Consider the following 10,554-nt stretch of genomic DNA (forward strand, 5'->3'; position numbering starts at 1 on the left):
TCCTCTAGTCTGTTGTTGGATCTCTGTATATTATTCTTTATTTCAGTCAGTGTATGCTTAATTTATAATTGGTCCTTTTTCATATCCTTGAAGGTCTCACTAAACTTCTCGGATGTTTCTAGAAGATTCTTGAGAAACCTTATAACCTGGTGTTGAACTCTATACCCAGTAGTTTGCTTTCCTCCATTTCTGTCATTTGTGACTTGTTTCTTTGTCTCCACATTTTTTATGCTTCCCTGTGTTGATAGAGTGGCTTTGTGTGCTAGGTGTCCTATAGGGCCCTGTGGCTCAGCCTCCCCAATGACCTGGGGTGGACACTCTTGGTGCACCCCTTTGTGGGCTTTGTGCACAGTCTTGTTGTGTGAGGACCAGTTGTGTCTACAATGGGAGAACTGCTATGCTGGAGACACCCTTATGGTGCAGGACTTGCTTCAGTGGGGCTTTGTTGCTCGCTGAGTCTGCCCCGCTGAGTGTGTCTCTTATGGATGCGAAAAGTTGTACTCTGGTATGGTCTCACTCTGACCACTGGGTACACTGGCTCTTGGATCTCCAAGGAGGTGCAAAGTCAGCCACTGCCTAAGGTCACCCAGCAGGAGCTATAGAGATATCTGCAGATCCCTCCTCTTTGTTTGGGGTTTGGAGGTGCTCAGATGAGGTCTAGCTGTGAAGTAATGCAGGCCTTCTTTTGGAAGCGCTGGGGCTCTCTGACCCAGCTGCAGTTTGTTATATTTTAGATTGCAAAAGGCCAGTCCATTCGTATGCAAAAGGCTCTGTGCACAGCTTGGGTAGGGTTGTAAATTGGGTGGGGCGTGGTCTCAGGGAATCACTGGGGCAGAGCAAACAGCAATGGCTGCCCGTCAGCCCTGTAGGGCAGTAGTTCTTAACTTTGATGGCAGATTATAATCAACTAGGGAGCTAGAATCTCAGGTGGGTATCAGGCATCAATATTTTTTAAATTGACCCTCCCCTACTCTCTCTACTGTCCACCACTGTCCCAACCAGTGATCCAAATGTGAGGTCAAAGTTTAGAAAAAAAATCAATATTTTCAGGTATTTAAATATTCTCCAGTTTATACAGAGCTCCATAAAATGAAAAAATTAATTTCCAAAATAATTACCATAATCTAATTTGATGTCTCTAAACACATTGTCTTAACTTGACAGTAATATGTGCAATATATCTGACATGACCATATTTCTTTAGAGGTACCCTGTGTTTTGCTATATTTCTTCAGAAATGTTATGCTTTCTTTCCTCTCATTCAAGAGAAAAATTGCTAAGGATGATGGCATAAAAGCAAGCAAAAGCTATTTCCTAAACTGAGATGAAAAGCAATGCAATGTATTTTCTTAAATTGTATTTGGTGATGGACTTTTATTTCAAAATAGAAAGAAATTTTTAGGGAAAAAAGCAGATATTAAAGTATGAGCAGTTGCCTTGAAGCATAATTCAATATTCATCAAATTCTGTATTTCTGTTGAATTTGGAAAAATTAGCTTTGGGCTCAGATGATCAATATTCAGCTGTTTATGATAAATATTCTTAGTCCTATTTACATCAAATTCAAATATGTTCATTTTGTTTCTTTTCAGCTTCATAAGAAAGGGAGACAAGACTGAATAGTTGATCTTACACACTATTTCTGCTTCTTAGGATGAATGAGAAATGTCTGTTTATTTAAGTGGAAGAACTTCATTGGCTGTGTTAGCCTGTGTCCCTATTGATATAATCAGAAGTTGTAAGTTCAATTGCTTCTACATTTTCCAGTCTGTTTTGATAGCTCTTTAGAATATCAGTGAATTTTTTAAAACTGGTTTATTATAAACCTTTAATAACCATTTTCTACTTCACATTCTAAATTGTTATATTCCTAGGAATAGTTGATGAAGTGCCTCCCAGATACCTCATCATTGTTAATTAATGCAAATTGCTGATTAGAAAGAGAATTTACCCTAAAGCTGATAGTTTTAAGGGGAAAGCCTGCTGGTAACCCTGGCAGGGGTGCTGGGGGCAGTACCTGGGGGCTGACTGCTCCATCCAGAGCCAGCCTTCGGCCCTGCAGGCTTGATTTATAACCTCTCAGGTAAAGACTCATGTTAAACACACTCTTGGAGACTAATATGTGTGACCAGATACCAATTTATTGATTGTTTATAAAAATATAACATATACTTATCAATAATTTCCTCTATAGGTAAATTTCCACTTAAGGCCAAATTTCAATCAGAAGAGAAAATGATACTAATGGCTAGTGTCATCAATCTATAATACCTGATACACCAGCTCCATTTTAGGCTTTTATATCTTCTACATTGCTGATGACCAGTTATGAATGATACCAGTTGTGCTTTTTTCTTCACATAGGATAAAACATCCAATCAGATTACAGTCAAGTATTGTTGGGCAAGGATGTATTTCTTATCCTCATGTTGCTCTTGCATCATTGATGAAATTATGCTGCATAAGCTTTTTAAATAGTTTACTCCAGGGTTTAGCTGTATTTTTCTCTTCTCATAGTTGGAGGAACATCAGCTGAACAACAGCTGCTTGAGAACAGAAATCTTATCTGTCTCATTCACAACTGTACCCAGAGCCTAGAACAGTGCCTGTAACATAGTAAGCACTAACAATAATAGAATGAAAGAAAAAATGGATGTTATCTCAAGGTCTTCCTACACTACACAAATGTTATTAGAAAAAAAGAATATATGCTAAGAACCTATGGATTATCCCCCTTTTTGAGGATATCAAAGGAACTTGCTCACAAAGCCCTTGCCTTTGACCCACCAATTTAAATTAGATGTCCCCACCCCCACCCACCACTTTATTATTCCTCTCATCTTTGTTTTCCTTCAGCATTTTCACAGCTGGTAGTTTGCAGTTTATTTATTTATGGTCTGAATTCTGAGCTCCAAGGGGCAGCTGTGTCTATTTTATATACAGACAATACCTACAGCCCACCTGTATGCTGTGAGCTTCATGATATTTAATGAAATTCACCTTGAAATTTATGAGCCAGAGCTACCTTGAAGTCATAGAGGGTATAACTAATGATATGGGGACTTTGGATATCAGGGTGGTTGGGTGATGAGTTATACTGGACAGCAGGCAACTGTCATCCCAACACCCCAAAATCACACCCGATGGGGCTTGCTGCTCACAGGCAGACCAGGGATCATCGGTGTTCCCCAGGCTATCTGTAGCAGGAAGGAGCAAGAAAACAGTTTAAGTTCATGTTCATTTTTAAATTTGAAAGTTGAGATTAATTCATTATATTTTATAGAAATCTAGTTGCCTATTTAATAATCACTATGTTCCTAGAAGTTGTTCATCTCAGCGAACATTCAGTTAATGGTTCACTTGGCCTTGACTATTAAATTTTATATATAGAAATGCTATTTACATCTGTCAATTTTACATTTTTTACTGTGTGTTAGGATAGCCAATTCAGAGAAATAAATCAGGTGCTTACAGGTAGTTAAGTAAAGTGTAAAATGGTCATGTGACTACCACAGATCAACACTGTAAATGTAAACCGTGAACAGGAGTCCAGTGTAGATATTGAATGTGAAGCTGTGTGCTAGACCCAGTGAATCCTGATGAATATGTGAAAATTGGATTTTATCAGACCAGCAATCAATTTGCCTCTAGTTTCTATTGCATTGTCTCTTACAAAACTTTGTTAAAGAATGGCAGGAAGCCACTGGAGCTTTTGCATTGCTTTCAAAGGACCGTGACCTTTCTGATAAACCAATTGAGTTTTTCCTGAACAAGCAAAAAATAATGCTTCCTAATATGAAATTGATAAATGTTGTCATTTAAAGTTGGAGAAGAGACCAAAACTAAAGAAACACTAGTCAAAGTTGCGCGCGCGCGCGCACACACACACACACAAAATAGAAGTCACACTATTGCTAAAAGTTTATAAATCCAGCTATAAGGTTAATGAATAATTACCATGCTCAGGAAGAAACTTTAGCCACTAGGAGTTCCATAATCAATGTGGACTGTTGTACATCATATAATATTAATGGCATACAGCACAGAAGGGCAATGTCTATCATGAGTGCATGCTAGCAGATATTTGGCTTACATTTGGAAAGAATCGCAGATGTGCACAGTATCAGTCCAAACTTGGCAGAAATGTGCAGAAATATACGATAGGAAAATGCTCAGTGACTTACTGGTGAGTTTGTGGCTCCACCCCCACGCTAAAGGAGATTTTCCCCGAGTCAGCAATTATTTTCTGAGCCATGATGTAGGCTGCAAAGACTGACAGCAACAGTAATGCATGCAATGAGGGAGTATTTACTTATTTGGAAAAAATCCTTGTCTCCTTTCCCATGGTTTCAGCATCCTCAGAACATGGTTGGTGAAAGTAGTTTATATGGTCAAACTGTGGTCAACAAGCGAGTGTTTATCTTTGACGCATGCTTTGTGAAGAATCTGGCAGTAAGAACAAGCCTTCTAGTCCACACAGAAGTAAACTGTTTACCGAGGTGAAAGTGTTTAACAAGCTTTGAAAATTAGGGATGAGATAAAAGCATTTCTTCATGACACTAGCAAAGCCAAATTTTTAAAAAAGTCGTTTTTTCAAGTAGCATATTTCAATGATTATACTCTATATTTTAGTAGCCTCTGTCTATCATGTCGAAGTATAAATTTTATTATTTTAAATATTGTGGCTATTAGAATTTCTTAAGACAAACTATGGTTTAAATATATTAATCAACAAATTTGATTTTAACGGTTGATTTTTTCATTCATTGTAGGAACCCAAGACATTATGGAATGTACTTCTATGTCATGTCCCACCCCCCCCAAAAAAAATAAATAAATAGAAGAAATGAATACAAATGCTGTCCCCAAAACTGGAGAAGTGCTTTCCAAAGCCAATTAAATAAAAATGGAGTAGGACCCCATTTACATCATCTCTGAGGTTGAAACAGAGCACATTCCACGTATTGTGATATGTACATATTTTTTAACCTACTGCCTGACTTAGTGCTGAGAAAGAACTAACTCTGATGACCAATGATCATGATTAGGACTTTCTATTTCAGTAGAAATCAAGTAAGAGAAGAAACTGACCGGATGTGACATGGGCTCTAACCGGTGCCTCAAGCTGTCTATCTCTTGGGGTTACAGAAACCTTGGCGAAAGATTACAAACAGCACCATCCCTTTCACAGATATGAAGTATTAATAATTATTATTAATTGAAAACTATTTTGTTTTGGAGGAACCTGGAAAACATTATGCTAGGTGAAATAAGCCTGACACAAAAGGACAAATATTGTATGATTCCACTTATGTGAATCACCTAGGATATTCAACTTCATAGAGACAGGGAGTAAAATAGAATTTACCAGGGAGGTGAGGGTCGCGTACAGTCTTGAGGGACTGAGCCCTTAACCTGTGGGATCTGACTCCTTCTCCAGGTAGTATCAGAATGCACTTAAATTAGAGGACAGCCAGCTGGTATCTGAGAATTGCTCAGTGGTGGGGGAAACCCTACACATTGGAACTAGTATCAGAATGAAAGGAACCCTTTATTATTTTTTGCTTCTTACTCATGTTTTATGTGATCACGAAAGTTTAGAAGTGGCTCAGTTGCTGCCAAATGATCTTAACACTTTTTGTTATATTAAAGCAACATTTATTCTTCTTCTTATTAGAAAATACAGTCAGCTAAAAGAGTAAAACAAAACACCCATGATCCTACTGCCTAGGGTAATCACTGTTAATAACTTCTAGATATCAATTCAGCTCCCTTTTTTAAAAAATATATTTTTATTGATTTCAGAGGAAGGGAGAGGGAGAGAGAAACATCAATGATGAGAGAGAATAATTGATTAGTTGCCTCCTGCACGCCCCGCACTGGGGATCGAACCCACAACCCGGGCATGTCCCCTGACCAGGAATCAAGCCAGGACCTCCAGGTTCATGGGTCAACGCTCAACCACTGAGTCATGCCAGCTGGACTGTTCTTTTTATAAATATATACACATTTATTTACTACAAAGAGGCCATTCAGTATGCATTGCTTTTTTAAATCTAATTTTAAGTTGTCTACCACAAACTTCTTCCCATGCCAATAAGTATTCATTCACAGTGTAATTTTTGATAGCTAAAAATTACATATTTGTAAATATGCATGTATAATATTAAAAAGCAGTCCTGAATTATTGGCATAGACTTTGCAGGTTCAGGAAATATGCCAATGTCTTCATTTTATTTCTTCTATGTTGCACATTAATATAATTTTTCAAAAAGGATTTGGTCAGCCTTTCCTAATCCCTCCACAGCTGCATTTTGAATCTTTAGATGTAGCCACAGCTGATCAAGGCTATGTGTGTCGTTAACATATTTGCCTGTAATACATATAGTTCCTAGACAAATCCTGAAAAACTACTATAATTTCTAGACACGTGTCAGCCACTCATGTGTGTTTATTTATTCGTTGACTGTCATCTCATTGTGTGCTCTGGACTATAAATGGTGGTTACCAACTGAAATGCAAAGTTTAATATAGAAAATGGGGAAGGCACAAAACTTCTTCCAAGAAAGGAATTTGGCTTTTAATTGAAATCTGTAGAGAACACCACTCTTTTCCACAGATGATGCGACCTAAGTATTTCCATGTGCCTCCCACAACCCTATTTGTAATGAGGTTCCTATATCAAAGGCCCTTGGAGATCAAAAGGGGTTGAGGGCTGCATTCTGCTGGCAGAACCACTGTTCCTTGGGGAGGAAAGAACGTGTTGGTGAAAGGGAGACATTTCTCCCTGACCCCAGTGAGGCTCCCCCCGACCCCCACCCCAGCCTGTTGATCATGTCTCCTGACTGCCTCAGTATCATCCGAAGTAGAGCAGCATTTCCTGGGAGTTTAGCTAAACAACACCTGAGTTCTCACCCTGTCCATGATGAGAGGGACTGCTCCTCTAGTGAAATAACAAACTCCCTTATATTTGAGGACCAAGTGGGTCACTGGTGCAAAGCTCCTAAAGGCTGGAGAGTTTAATTCAAAGGAGGAATTCAAAGTATGAATATAATCAAGGATACTTATGAAATTAAAATAAAAGATGGATGTGTATATTTTTATTTTTTAAATATATAGGCAATTGATTCACTTAGAGGAATGACTGTTTCCAAACCATACCCATTTCTAGTCAAGTACAAGAATAATCACAAGCTGGAAAACAAAGGATTGAAGATGACACACTTTGAGGAAAAGAGCTGGCAACATTCTTACATCTATATTGGTTTAGTGATCACGTATATGGTTCCCCTGTCAATTTGTCAACTCACTCAGGCCATTTCTAAGGATATTTATATGGACGTAGAAAAGAGACCTTGTGTTTTTCCCAAAGAGGGCTTTGTTAAAAATAAATAAACTATACACTCTGAGATATACTAGCTAAAAGAAGATAGTATATCCATAAAATAAGAATAGAATCCTATAAAAAGAGAAACAGCCAAGAAACAATAGTTCTTGGAAATTGAAACATGCTATCTGAAATAAAGCATTCAATGAAAGGAATGGATGATAAAGATGAATACATCTCACCAAAAAAAAAAAAAATCTGTATTGGTTTCCTATTGCCACTGTAACAAGTTATCACAAATTTAGTGTCTTAAAGCAACACAAATTTATTGTCTTAACAGTTCTGGAGGTCAGAAGTCCAAAATGGGTCTTCCTGACAAAGAAAAGATCCCAAAAGCTTTCAGTGGAAAAAAACAACAACAACAGGTCATAAAAAACTAATAGGTTGGCATCAGTTTTTCACCAGCAATCCTACATAGTAAGAAATAACTCTATCAGTGCCTTCAAAGTTTTTGGCACAAATTATATTCAACCTGGAATTCTGTGCCCAAATTATCCCTCAAGGGGGACAGAAAAACGTAAAACATTTTTTCAAAGTTAACCTTCATTTTTTATAATATATTTTTATTGATTTCAGAGAGGAAGGGAGAGGGAGAGATAGAAACATCAATGATGAGAATCATTGATTGGTTGCCTCCTCACGCCCTCTACTGGGGATTCTGCAACCCCAGCATGTGCCCGGACCGGGAAATGAACCACGACTTCCTGGTTCATAGGTTGATGCTCAACCACTGAGCGACATCAGCCAGGCTAACCTTCATTTTTTAATTTATTTATATTTTTTTGTTAATTCTCACCTGAGGATATTTTTCCATTGATTTTTCAGAGAGAGTGGAAGGGAGGGAGAGAGGCAGAGAGAGAGAAACATCAATGTGAGAGAGACACATCAATTGGTTGCCTCCCACATGTGCTCCAAACAGGCGTGGGCATTGAGCCTGCAACCAAGGTACACTCCCTTGACCAGAATCCAACCCAGAATCGAACCTGGGAGCCTTCAGTCTGCAGGCCGACACTCTATCCACTGAGCCAAACCAGCTAGGACTAACCTTCATTTTTTTAAAAGGAAATAACTTTTAGCTGCACTCTGACAAAATGAGGACCTAAACCAAAAAAGAGGACGATATAGAATCCAGAAAACATAAGTTCGATCTATGAGAGCAGTGAAGGTAAAGTCCTGGGAGTGTGCCTGTTCAGACCTAGAGAGTGACTTCTGTAGATTGGAGGGGAAGGGGAACAGCTCCATGAGGGAGGGCTCCAGGAAAAAAAAAAAGGAATTTGGTATACTAAATAGTATGATGAAGACACGGTAAAAGTTGAAAATGTAATAAAGGGACAGAAGGGTTGAAGGAGAAAATCAGAACCAGTTAGAGATGATAGAAGATAGGTAGGTAGGTAGGTAGGTAGATGATAGATAGATAGATAGATAGATAGATAGATAGGATGATTGCTTTGTTACAAGGAATTGGCTCACATGACTATGGGGGCTGACTCTGCAAGTCAAAATCCATAGGCGAGGTTCTCAGAAAGGGAAGATCACGGCAGGCTTGACCCCACAGGCACAGGCTCAAGCTGCAATATACAGGAGAATTTCTTCTTTTTCTTTGAGGAAAACTTCAGCCCACCCAGTTTAATCGGCCTTACTTAGAATCAGCTGATTAGGGACTGTAACTAAATCTTCAAAATCCATTTACAATCCCTTTACAGCAACACTAGAGTTTAGGAACAGGACTCTAGCCTAGCAAGTTGACATATCAAAAAACTCATTATGCCGAAACCGGTTTGGCTCAGTGGATAGAGCGTCGGCCTGCGGACTGAAAGGTCCCAGGTTCGATTCCGGTCAAGGGCATGTACCTGGGTTGCGGGCACATCCCCAGTAGGAGATGTGCAAGAGGCAGCTGATCGATGTTTCTCTCTCATCGATGTTTCTAACTATCTATCTCTCTCCCTTCCTAAAAAATCCCATTATCAGGAAGTTGCGGTCCAAATAAAAAGGAAACTAAAGTTAAATGTGATTTTGGTGACATGGTAGAACCCACAACAGGAGAATCCATTTAAACTTTACTCTCGAATCATCTTCCATTGGAGGACACAGCTGTGATGGTGGAACCACAGAGGAGACTGGGTGATCCGAGCTCACCACCTGGCTCTAGATAGATACCATTTACATATTTATGATCATATAAATGGTGTCTATTGACTTGGACTATTTAGAATCAACCTGTGGGCCAATCACAGGAGACCTGACTTTGTGGAATACAGTGTAAATGCCAGAAACTTCAACATTATACAAACAGAGGTTCAGGCCACAAGGTTGGGAGAAGTTGAGGGCAAACTGAATCCCTGGGAAGAGGCGAGAAGGGGATGTCACAGGAGGGAATCAACAAATGAGGCCTAAAATAAATAAATCAAGAAACAGAAGTAGAAGCTTGTTGTTTAGAGCTGTGGAGATGGCAACCAAAACAAACCCTCAAAACAAACCCAAAAACCACAGATGGAACAACGGTTGCCTCAGGGCAGCAAAATTAAGAAAGGGAAGAGCAAAGTCCAGGATTTTTGCTTTGTAATTTTTATGATTGTCTGTATTCTTTAGCTGTTAATTAATCATGTGCATGTTGCCTTTGTAAAAAAGTTAAACAATTGATTTGTAAGCAAAAATCTTAAAACAAAGGACCCTGTGAGAGATGTAAAAGATGGAAGTTAGACAAAGGAGAGCACTGTAGGAATCATGTTATTTCCAATGAGAATGCAGGATTACCACCCAGTCTTCTGCCTGTGTTCTCAATGAAGCCCCCAGGGTTGGGGTTTGTGGGCCAACGTTCGGCATGGTAGTACACACAGCTGGCTTGGAGATTGGGGAAGAACGGTGGAAAATGGGTCAAGAATAATGTAATAACATAACAACCAACTCCTAATCAATATCACAGGGCATTTCTTCAATTGCCTGGCACCCAATTGTCCACTCACACATACAGTCTGGTCCAAGGGTCTTCAAACTACGGCCCGTGGGCCACATGCAAATACAAATATTGTATTTTTTCCCGTTTTGTTTTTTTACTTCAAAATAAGATATGTGCAGTGTGCATAGGAATTTGTTCATAGTTTTTTTTTTAAACTATAGTCTGGCCCTCCAACGGTCTGAGGGACAGTGAACTGGCCCCCTGTTTAAAA

The sequence above is a fragment of the Myotis brandtii genome, unplaced genomic scaffold (genome assembly GCF_000412655.1).
Source record: "Myotis brandtii unplaced genomic scaffold, ASM41265v1 scaffold192, whole genome shotgun sequence".
Lineage (NCBI taxonomy): Eukaryota > Metazoa > Chordata > Mammalia > Chiroptera > Vespertilionidae > Myotis > Myotis brandtii.